This window comes from Anomaloglossus baeobatrachus, chromosome 5, assembly GCF_048569485.1.
Source record: "Anomaloglossus baeobatrachus isolate aAnoBae1 chromosome 5, aAnoBae1.hap1, whole genome shotgun sequence".
In the NCBI taxonomy this organism is placed as follows: domain Eukaryota; kingdom Metazoa; phylum Chordata; class Amphibia; order Anura; family Aromobatidae; genus Anomaloglossus; species Anomaloglossus baeobatrachus.
In genome coordinates, this window is record NC_134357.1 from 78,820,158 (window position 1) to 78,832,905 (window position 12,748).

Consider the following 12,748-nt stretch of genomic DNA (forward strand, 5'->3'; position numbering starts at 1 on the left):
AGTATTTTTTTAGGTCTCAAAGTGGGCACAATAACAACAGGAACCTTTCCAGAATGCAGCCCAGGAGCTGCAGAGGGGAATCTTTTATTTTTTTTGCTAAATTTCTGGTGACAGTTTCCCTTTAAAGGGAACCTATCAGGTGCAATCTGCACTCAGAGCCAGGAGCAGTTCTGGGTGTATATTGCTAATCCCTGCCTAACCGTCCCTGTATACACTAGCATAGATAAAGGCATCTATAGAAAAAGTATTTTTAAAGAGCTTATATCTTATGCTAATTAGCGCGGGGACTAGTCCCAAGGGCGTTACTTCACTTGGCTAGTCGGCTCATATAGCGTGTTAGTACTCACACAGGGGCGTAATAACATGCTAACATGCTATGCGAGCCGACTAGCCAAGTGAAGTAACGCCCTTCGGACTAGTCCCCGCGCTCATTAGCATAAGATATAAGATCTTTAAAAATATTTGTTCTTGATCTCTTTATCTATGCTAGTGTATACAGGGACGGTTAGGCAGGGATTAGCAATATGTGCCCAGAACTGCTCCTGGCTCTGAGTGCATATTGCACCTGACAGGTTCACTTTAAAGGGAACCTGTCACCAGATTTGGGGCCTATAAGCTGCGGCCACCACCAGCGGGATCTTATGTACACATTCTAACATGCTGCATACCTCCCAACCGTCCCGGATACAGCGGGACTTTCACGTTTTACGTTGTTTGTCCCGTTGCCACGGGCGGGACGGCCGGCTCCCGGGCTCCGCCCACCCACTCTCTCTCCGCCTCCCTGCTTTTCCCTCCTACCATCCTAGTAGACGTGGCATAGAGAGGAGCGCTGCCTGTGCTGCTGCTGGTACAGTAAACTAATCTCCCCAGCGCTGATTTCCCTCCCTCCCCCCTCACCCCCGGCCGGAGCCTGTCTGTGCGGTCGGCCGGCCGCCTGTCTGTGCGGGCGCCCCCCTGCCGCCTGTCTGTGCGGGCGCCACCCGCCGCCTGTCTGTGCGGGCGCCCCCCGCCGCCTGTCTGTGCGGGCGCCCCCCTGCCGCCTGTCTGTGCGGGCGCCCCCCTGCCGCCTGTCTGTGCGGGCGCCCCCCTGCCGCCTGTCTGTGCGGGCGCCCCCCTGCCGCCTGTCTGTGCGGGCGCCCCCCTGCCGCCTGTCTGTGCGGGCGCCCCCCGCCGCCTGTCTGTGCGGGCGGCCCGCCGCCTCATTGTGCGGGCAGCCGGCCGCCTCTCTGTGCGGGCGGCTGGCCGCCTCTCTGTGCGGGCGGCCCGCCGCCTGTCTGTGAAGGCGGCCGGCCGCCTGTCTGTGAAGGCGACCGGCCGCCTCACTGTGCGGGCGACCGGCCGCCTCACTGTGGCTGCCTGCGTGTCCGTGCTGGAGGCCCGCCGGCTGCCTGCGTGTCCGTGCTGGAGGCCCGCCGGCTGCCTGCGTGTCCGTGCTGGAGGCCCGCCGGCTGCCTGCGTGTCCGTGCTGGAGGCCCGCCGGCTGCCTGCGTGTCCGTGCTGGAGGCCCGCCGGCTGCCTGCGTGTCCGTGCTGGAGGCCCGCCGGCTGCCTGCGTGTCCGTGCTGGAGGCCCGCCGGCTGCCTGCGTGTTTGTGCTGAATGGGTGTGGATGGGGAGTGGATATGGGCGTGACTGTGAAATGGGTGTGGTTAGGGGGCGTGGCCTAAAAATTTGCCGCGCCGCGCTACGCGCGCCGCAAACTTTGTCCCTCTTTTCCTTCTTTAAAAGTTGGGAGGTATGCATACCTCTCCATTATGTCTGAGGGGCATGCACACTGTCTTATCTCCTCTTTCCCACCTCTTATCAGCTGGTTTGTGTGCTTGGGACTGCAGGGGTCTTGATAAAGAAGCAGGAGCTCTTCTCACAAGCTACCTTCCATGGGAAAGCAGAACCCCGAAGTCCCCATTATCTGCTGATTAGGCCTGTTTCACACGTCAGTGAAAAACACAGACGTTTTTCACTGGCGTGTAAAACACGCACATGTCCCTGCGTGTGCCGTGAATCTCGGCACACGTGGGTTGTCTAAGTGCAATCCGGGCTCTGTTCTCCGTGGCCTGTGATTGTACATAGAGATTAACTCACCTGCGCCCGCTCCCGCTCTCCATGGTGCTGATCACTCCCGAGGTGCAGCATCCGGCCGGCGCTGACCCCTGCAGCAGCTGCTTCCGGGTCGGCTGTGTCGCGCATAATGAATATGCGCGACAGTAATCAGCCGGCTTAGAAGCAGCAGGGAGAACGGGCTGCAGAGGACATCGCTGGACGCCGGGTGAGTTAAAATGTTTTTTATTTTAAAAGCACGTTTTTTTCTGGCACGTGTTTCACGGACCACACCACTGCGTGGTCCGCGGGACATCAGTGATGCCAGGAAAAAAATGGACATGTCTCCGTGCTACAATCACGCACACGCGGGTACGCCGCACGGAGACACGTGCAGTGAAAAATCACTGACGTGTGAGCAGACCCATTCATTAGAATGGGTTTGCGTATGTCAGTGATTCTGGTACGTTTAAAAAAAAGCACAAACGTACCAGAATCACTGACGTGTGAAAGGGGCCTTAAAGAGTGATTTTATCAAAACTACTCCAAGCTCAATAAGTGACACATTGTTGAAATCAGAGTCTCTGTCCACATTCTGCTGTTTGCAAATTAGATATGAAAAACCTGGTCACATATTGTTTTTAATCTTCAATTCTGTGTAAAGGGACTCCACACCTTGGGTTAGGCCCGTTTTACACATCCGGCATTTCGCCGGATTGCCGAATTCGACACACTCCAGTGTAATACAGTACAATGGCATCGTGGCAAGCTCCGGTCACATGCTCCGGTCACATGACAGCATTGCCAGGACAATTGCCGCGATGCCATTGTACTGTATTGCACTGTACTGGAGTGTGCCGGATACGGCAATCCGGCGAAATGCCGAATGTGTGAAACGGACCTTAGAAGCAGCCTAAAGGGAACTGATGAAGAATAGCGCGGGGTGATAATCATGAGTGAGGAATTTACTCCAAATGTACATGAAACACCTGCTCCTGGCTCGGTGTGTGAACTTTCTCTGTGTGGCAGGCCGTATACAGCCGCTGGTGTCGGCTGGCCAGGGATGGATGACCACTCACAAGCACAAAGAGACCAACTGTTCCCTTTAAACCACAACTCTTTACTGTATGGTTCATTCTCATTCACAAATTTACGTTCCATTTAGCAGGCACATATCCAGAATGTTACAGTTTTGCACAAAATTATTAGTTCAACTTCCCACTGGGTTGCGTCCGATCTAATTGGACTGATGAGTCGCAGCGCAACCAAGTCCAGTATGACAGTACACACTGTGATGGTCACCTTCCTTTCCTACAATTCAATGTCCAGCCTCCTTACGGTTCCTATAATGACCAGAGTAAAGCTTTGCACATCTGGACGTCTATTGGGAAACCGCTCAGTTGGCTGACCACGTTCACACACCAGTTGAGATTAACTAGGTATCTTGATGATTTAGGGGCCTGGCCACTAGAGTCTCACACCTGTTGAAGTCACCCGGTACCTTGACAGTTAAAAGGGGCCTGCAAGTAAGGATTTTGTCCTCTACCTCCTACAATCTGGGGTCACTCTGTCCAAGGATCGGATTGTAGTTACAATGCTGTTCACACTGTGTCTTGAGGATCACGCTATCTTGCTGTCTGTCTCTCTTGCTCCATTGCCACAAACCACCCACTGTATGCGACCTTCATGGCCGACCGACTATATGTCGCTCACTGTGTTCGCTCACTAGGCCTTCCATGACTCTTTCTTGAATGAACCGTACTTTCCCTGTTACCTGACCCCTCCCAGGGTGGACTAGTCCCAACGCTAACCTCTTCTAACCCTGCTGTCTGTTGCTGGACAGACTTAACCTTTCACACAGTTGTTTGCAAACAGTATAATTAGTGATGAGCAAGCACTAAAATGCTCGAGTGCTTGGTACTCAAATTGAGCAGAACAGATGCTCGGGCGGCTCGACAACTGTGCAGTGTAGCTCATCATGCATTGATATAATGTTGTCAAGGTAAATTACTTTAATAGTGTAGGTGTATAGGAACAGGAATAAGTATGCAGCAGGTCCAGCATTCCTCAGCCCCAACACACATTTCGTTGTCCTTACTCTGGGGCACATCAGAGAAATAAATGCTGGGAGTATAAATATCTGGTGGTGATAATGGGAGTGCACGCAGCTGTGTTTGATAATAATAGCCTGGTTATTCTCTGTTACATTGGATTAGTGCAGCGCATGTTTTCTCTGACTCACCACCTATCATGGGACTTGTGGCTTCTGTTCGATGAACCACAGACAGCAAGTATCATCGCGGCAACTGACATTCATGCGTTTCAGCAGATACAAGTTCCAAGAGCTGCAGAAGTCAAGGGGAAGAAGGAGTGCACCACCATTGAAGGAGAACAGAACACGGTCATAGATATAAAGGGTCAGAGCTACTCTAATCTACAGGTATACACTAAAGGGACATAGCAAATATCTTTAACCCTTATTGTTCATTATTAAAGTAATCATGCAAAAATGTATAAATGAATTAAAGTTATATTCACATATATATCTGCGTAATTCGCTGCGCATAACTGTCACAAGTGTGTCACGGGTAACATACAGTCATGTGGTTTCTGGCAATAGAAGGTCACAGTTAGAGTTGAGTAAGTACCTAATTATTCGTACTCACTATACTCATAACGAGTACTGTCTAATACTTGCGTATTCATTCCGAATAGCGTGTGTAATACAAGTCAATGTGGAAAAACTGGCAAAGTAATGAGTAACCCGAATTCTGTAGTATTAGTGTGAGTAGGAAATAGTGCGGAATTCGGGTTATTCGTTACATTGTGACTTTTTCCCCATTGACTTGCATTGCATATGTAGCGCCCCTGAGACTGGGTGCTATAGGGTATTGTATTGTATGTATGTATTATGTATTTTATAATGTCCATCCACCCTGGCAGGAAGAGGTTAAGTCTATTTCCTGCTTCACTCAACCTCACACACACAGGAAGAGGGAACATTCCTTAGCTGGGGGGCACATGCAGGAGGGAGTTACAAGAGACAGTTTTCTTCAGAACACCTTGGGAAAGCAGAGAGAGTGGAAGCACACTTTTGCAGCTCCCCGTGAAAGCTCTCCCTCTCAGGGAGGCAGAGCAGAGGAACCACCAGTTCCAGACTGGTTATACACCCTTTCCTTACCGGGGACCGGGTGAGTGGATGGCTTAGGACCCCTAAGCTGAGAGAGCGGATAGCGCCAGTTAGGAGGCTCCAGGTCCATTAGCCGGCAGAGACTTGGAATGGGAGAGGTGGCTAGCCAAGAAGGAGTTGAGAGCCTGGGACCGGTAGTCGTGTGGCATGGAGAAGAAAAGGGTTACAGAGCCCCGCAGCTTCGGGTGGCAGAGTAGCGGGTCCCAAGAGCTCCAGAGACAAGGTGGGGACCACCACACGAGAGCACAGCAGGAGAAAGCCCACAAGCTGCTCTACCAGACTTATCCTCTGCTCTGCTTTGGAACGACCGGAGTCATTGCAGTAAGAAAGAACTGTGAGTAACCAAAATCTGAAACCCGCAACCCAGTGACTCTGACTCCGTTTGTCGTCGCCTTGTGACCCGGCGATTCCCAGTTCCCTGTTCTCCCTCCTGTGGGGCGCTCCACCTGTGGGGAGCGATATCATCCTGGCTGCATCCCAACATCTTCCCCGGTGAGGTACCATGCAGCGGCGGCCTTATCCCTGGCCGCACACCACTGGTGGCATAGTCAACATCATCCGTTCCACTCCTGGAGGAGGAAAGGTCAGAGGAAGGGTCCGCAGTAGAGGAGGCCGGGACCCCAGTCACTACTGTAACCGGTGACTACCTCTCCAGGACAATCCTTGCTAACACCCTTTTACTGTGCACCACGGGGCAACAGAACTGGGTCAGGCCACGACTTCTACAAACCACTGTCCCAGAAATGGGTATACAAGGTACGGAGGTAAGCTCCTATCTTCTGCTCCGTGGGGTGTCACACACACACTATTCAGAATGAATATGTGGCGCCCCCGAGTACAACAGGGTGCCACAGTGTACTGCATCTTTACTCAGGGTGCAGGACCTACCTCCCATGGTTCCAGGTTCCTAAGAGATCGGTTTCACTACCATCAGCACCACAAATCCCAATCAACACCTCACATCATGACCTGTCAGACACACCAGTGGGTTGGTCCAGTTGGAAGAGGGCCACCCACCTAGGGGGTCAGGCAGACTGGTGGGAGGGAGGAAGTAGGAGTGTAGTTAGAGCCTTCAAAGAGAGAGGAGCTGGGGAGAGTGAGCTCCCGGGGAGCTAGACCGAGGTTGGGTTGCAGACGGGGGTCCGGGACCAGAGGAGTCGGGGACCGTTATCAGTGACATTGGAAAAGAGTGCGACGGATATAGTCTAGGAGGACTGTCGGCACCAGCAAGCCCAAAAGAACTGACCGGTACAGAGCACGACGGGGTACAGGACTCTAGGTCAGGAGCCGATTAAACGTCCTGGCAATTAACCTGCAGAGGAAGGAGACCTTCATGAACCTTACCACAGAGCCCAGAGATTGGGGCATCAGCACAATGCGGGGGGCAGTGTTTTCCAGCCAAAAAGCAGCCCACTGAAGTCCCAAGTTCCAGCCCTCAAGAGCACAGCTACACTTCACATAGTGAAGCTAGGTGACCTAACAGCTTCAAGCCACAGGGCCACAAACAGGCAACTAAATTGTGCACACAGGTAGGCTCTGGACTACCAAGTGACACTGGTGGTAGCGGATACCTGGACGGGCTCACCCGCAGTGACTGTGATACACAGAGTATTTGGTTTACTTGCAGCGTGTACATCTCCTTTATAATCTTCATCCAGCACCACGACTACCCACAGTGAGTACCCTGATCCCTTGCACCCTGCTCTCCCAAACAAACACCAAAAGCCTTGAGCCAGGGGCCATCCCTACCTGTGGAGGGACTAACATCAGGCTGCTTAACTCCATCTACCCTGGTACTCCCTACAGCAGCAGCGGTACTCCCATTACCGCAACCCACCGGTGGCGTCACGAACTTCTCCCCTGTAAATACCCCCTTTTCACGGATCAAAGTGTCCGCCAACCCGGGTCCGGGCCCCTCGAGCCACCACGATCCCGAATCCGAGCAGCCCAACCAACAACGGGGCGCACACATACGCGAGTAGTAGACAGTACTCGTTATGAGTATAGCCAGTACGAATAGTTAGGTACTCACTCAACTCTAGTCACAGTGTTTGGCTGCGCAAAATGCTCCCTGACTTTCTATTGTTCTATTGTTCCTGCTGTTAGTATTCATTATACTAGGTAGCTTTCCTGCTTTGTTTTCATCTCTTCACCTTTAGGACCCAGTGGAGCCCTCCTTCCATCCAGCTGATGATTATCAATATTCCCCTTGGCTTAAATACTCCCATCTTCCATGGACTTGTGCTGTTATATTATTTTTTATTAATTTTTTCAGACTTATTTTATTGAGGTTTTTAATGGAAGGGGTAACAATTCACACAAAAGGGGTTAAGACATAAATTATTATGATAAGAGGTGGCTGAATATACTGCTACTACTACCTATAAAGAAAACAAACAACCATAGACAACTAATTACTACAAGTACACATACATATGTGGCGCCCTGGACTAGCCAGGTTGTCACAGGTAACACTCACACACCCCTACCCCATTAGACAGTAACATTAGCCAAACATAAAATGCTTGTTGCCTCCCTCCAGGGTCTGATGTCCACACCAGGTGGGGCGGAGCCAAGCGGTTGGCCCCACCCACCGAGGAGTTCACAGGCCTGGAGGCGGGAAAAGTGACAGAACGAGTTTGGAGTTTGAAGTGTGAGGAGTAAACACTTGGGTGTCTGGGTTTGTGGCCCAGGCACTAACAACAAGGTTGGCAGATGGTGGTGGCCGTCTGCAGGAGTGGTGAAGCAACGTGGAACCGTAGGACCGGGGACGGGCGTTGGCCCACCGGCACCGACCGGGGAGCGAAGTGAAGCCAGCACACACAGGCAGGGCCATCGGACCCCGACCAGGCTTGGAGCCGCCGACAATAGTCAAATCCGAGTGTGACCAGAACCCCAGGGGTTTCCTAACAGCCAAAGACCCGATAGAAGGCAACCGCCCACACCGTGAGGGTATACAGCTACCGCCTAAGGCTAGAGACCCAAGGGCCAGCGCCTGCGGGCAAATGGGCTCCTCTGGCATCCATACACCGGGGAGCGGACTACCGTTGGGGATCCATCATAGTCAAACAAGTACACAAAGGTGCAGGGAAAGACAGCCGCCATCACCTGTCCAGGGAGAGACACTGCAGCCGGCTGTGGGACCCGTCCATCCAGACGTTTGGTTTACCGAGGACTTTGTGCATCTCTTACTGAGTGAGTACACCCGTGCCATCCGGCACCGCGCCGCGCTGTCCCTGCAACCCTGCACCTCACCAACCCTGCCTCCCCGTCACACCACCGGGCCCCGGGACCACCGACCCCTACCCAAGGAAGGGGAAAACAACATCCCAGCTGCTCCCCACCATCGCTCCCGGAATCCCCGTCACCAGCAGCGGTGGTGCCCATCTTCACCACAACCCATGGGTGGCGTCACGGATTAAATCCCCCAAACCAACCACCCCTTTCACTCACGGGCGAGGAGCGCCGCTCGAGTCCCCGGATCTGGCCCACCGCTTGAGCCACCGAGCAGCAGCAGCTGCAGCAGCGCCGGACCCGAGGGTTAGCGAGCGAGCGCAGCGGCGGCGTCCTCCCCGCCCGCGACACATATATAGTGGAACCTCGGTTAATGAGTAACCCAGTTAGCGAGTATTCCACTTAACGAGCAAAGCTTGCTGTAAATTTGTAACTTACTTTACGAGCATGCTTTGCCATACGAGCAAAATACTCACCACACACACTTCCGGTTCCGTACATCCACCGCGCTCTGGCCCGCTCTTACAGTCCGCACAAACACACACAAACACGCACACACGCACACACACACACACACACACACACACACAGACATTATGTGCACCTTAACTTCCGTTCCATCGCCGGCCTCATGCTTCTTGTAGTTCGCCGCTACAGGATGTGTATCGATAACCATCGCGATGAGGGAGGAACATCCGCTGTAAGCCGCTACTCAAAGGCAGCGCGCTGGCCAATCAGAGGCTAGCGGCTCCTGCCTTTGACGTCAGCGATCTGGCAGCAGAAGTTCCTCCCTCGTCGCGATGGTTACTTGATATGTGACGCCCTGGTAAAACCAGGTAGTCATAGGGTTAATCCTCCTTGGTAATCTGATCCCACACTGGTACAGTTCTGCAGACACACCCCTCCCCACAGTGTAGGAGCTAAACTGAGCTGCAGGGGAAGGGCTGGAGTAGTGTGTGAGATGAGAGTGAACAGAGCAGACCGGGGTGTGAAAGCTCCCGGCTGCTGTGGAGGAGGGAAGCGTGAGGAAGGGACCTTAGGTGACCGGGGCAGGGTAGTGGCCCGCCGGTACCGAGAGAGGGCCCGGATCACTGCAGGGGAGTGGGCTCCCTGTTCCCGGCTGAGGAGGAGGAAAGAGAGAGAGTGGAGAACAGGGAAGGAGAAAGAGGTGTCTAGCTGCAGACCAAGAAAAGGGGCCTGCTGTACTGCAGGTGGGATCCGAATAACACCCGCTGAGGACTTACGGACACCGGCAATTCCTGGTTAATTCCTGACTCTGTGCGAGTTTCTTGCAAAGCGAACTGTGAGTAACAACATCCCCAGGTCCAACCGGGCGCACGGCTCTCAGGCGGTTGCCTTCTCCTCCCTGCACCAACCACCTCACCGGGGTCCCGGGACACCAACACCCTACCCGTAGAGGGAAATCACCACCTTGCTGCCCACCACCATCCCCGGGATCCTTTAACTGGCAGCGGCGGTGCTCCGTTACCTCACCGCACACCACGGGTGGCGTCATGGACAATCAGAACTTTATCCAAAATCCAATCCCCATTTTCACTCGTGGGCAAGGAGCGCTGCTCGAGCTCCGGATCCGGACCCACTCGAGCCACCAAGGAGAAGGTACCGGACCGGAGCGTGATCCCCCGAGCAGCCCCCCGTGACGGAGGACTGGCCCCCACCCGCGACAGGTACACACCCTGTATCGGCGAACTACAAGAACCGGAAGGCCGGCAATGGAACGGAAGGTAAGGGGAGCATAATATCTGTGTGTGTGCATGCGTGTTTGTGTGTGTTTGTGTGTGTTTGTACGTGTGTGGAATGGCACACTAGGGGACCAGGATGGGACATTTAACAAGTTGTTTAAGGAATTGTCTGCATTGCAATGATTTCCTATGGGAAATCTTGCTTTGCTAGATGAGTAACTTGGTTTACAAGCACACTCCCAGAACGGATTGTTCTCGTTAACCAAGGTTCCACTGTATACAAAAGAATGAAAAACAAAGGTCCTAAACTATTTTACCTTACAACAAGTACTATACTTAAATTAATTGGAAAGAAGATGATTATATGTGACATATCATTCTGGCAAAAAAAAAATAATTTTTATACAGTTCATTCAAGCTCTGGTTGCAAACAGGTGGCTTGTACTCAGCTGTGGTTTTGTTGCTGTTACTTTGCTGAACGTCTACATGACTCATCTGTGGATAAGTAGTTCATGCACTTTTCCCCCTGTGTGTCCCCCTAGTGTCTTCTTTAGTTGTTTAGTGGCGTTGACGAAGAGCTCATCCCATTCATTCCCTAATGGGGGTCCTGCACTAGGGATACCTAGTGTCAGGTATCCGGCTCAGTGCATAGGTGCGGATCCTATCTAGGATGGTGAGGGAAGTCAGGGGCCAGCAGTAAGTTTAGTCAGGGGGTCATCATCTCCCCCTTCCCTTCACACAGGGTTTCCCTTCCCTTTCACCATTCACTTGGTACTTCCCCATACCTAGCGTGACAGTAACCCACCAACGAGGGAGATCAGAACGGGGGCGGCATAGATATAAAGGGACTAAGATAGATTAGCCGCAGGTATATACTCATGGGACATAGCAAATATCTTTAACCCTTACAGTACAGTATTAAAGTTGTGGTGCATATCTACATAAATGAATTAAATTGCAGTCACTATTTATATATATATTTTTATATATATATATATATATATATATATATCAGTATAATTTACTGTGCATTACCATATCCAATAATTAAATATAAATAAATAAAATAATCAAAAATTCATACAGCTCATAAATTGCCTTTTAATGCTGTGAATATACTCATTCAATGAATAAGTCATTGTAAATATTATACATTATACATTATTTTATAATTTACATTAATAAATAATAAGCATAAATATATTTGTAACGTGCATTAAACATTCTTAATTATTATGTGAAAGATTAATCATGCAAAGATGTAGGAATGTGTCACGCTCCCCGGGTCCCGACGTCATTCCTCACTCACCGCTCCGGTCCCCGGGTCCCCTGCCTCCAGCCCCACGTCCTCATCGGCACCGCTCCCTGCTCTGGCCTCCGGCACCCGGGCGTCGCGCATGCGCATTAGGGCACGCGCGCGGTCACTGACCTCCCCTTAAAGGCCCTGCACTCCCTAACAGGATATTGCATCAGTCAGGGTCAGGTATATTAGGAGCTTCCTGCCTGGAGGGCGTCGCCTGTTCGTCGAGTTCTGCAAGCTAGAAGTCCAGGTCCCTTGTGCCTTACTCGTACTAAAACTTGTCTCTTCTGTAGAGCCTGCTCTGCCTCCGTAACCGGTCCCTGAATCCAGTATTGCCAAGAGGTTCTCCGGTGTCCGTCGGCGGGGAATCCAACCACCGTTTCGGCAGCCTGTGCCTTTCTGGTATCTCCGACTTCACCCTGCTGCCTTCCCGTCACACCCAGCTAACCCGGATCCCGCCTGAGCTTCCTAACCGGCACCCGTACTGGACTCCCGTAATTGTCTCCGAGGACTCTGTGGCTCCAAAGACTCCGTTTTACCCTTTCCCTGTGGGACGCTACCCCGGTTCCGCTAGTACTCCGGCTACCGTGTACCTAGGCCCTCTGGTGGGGTGACTGGACAGTCCCTGTATAGGGGTTAGCTCCAGGTTGCTTCACTGGGGGGAGTCCGGTACACGGCCCAGAGGATCCACCATCACCCGGACCTAACAGAATGCAGATGGGTAAAATTGAATTATAATTTATGAAATGATAAAAATATAATTAAATATATAGTCTGAATGAAAATAAGGTGATACCATAATTAATTACAGAATTGGGCAGTTAAGTTGTATATGACCATACCGATAAATGTTAACTATGACTGCAATGCATCTGTTAACTGTAATAAGTGTTTTGGTAATATACGGTACTTATTCTTTGATGTGCTTTTATTCCTTTTCCTTTTTTCTTGTTGCTTGCTTATCTTCTCTTTTCGTGCTGTATCTGTCAACCAAAGCCGTGGATCACTGGTGACTTCCTCTGCCCATTGCCCGAACCAAGAAGATTTCCAGTCAGGAAAATCCGATAACCGACTGTTATAGAGTGACTAAAAATAGTGATAGATAAAACCATGAAATAAATAATAAAGCTCCTCACCACCCAGATACTCCTAACTCTCTATTTCCAGTAATGCATTGAAGCCAAAGTTTTTATTAAGCCCTTATGGTGTAATGCTGGCTAATCTATAAATCCATTTGCTCTCGACCTGAGACAATGTTCTACCTAAACTTCCCCCTCTTTCGCCTA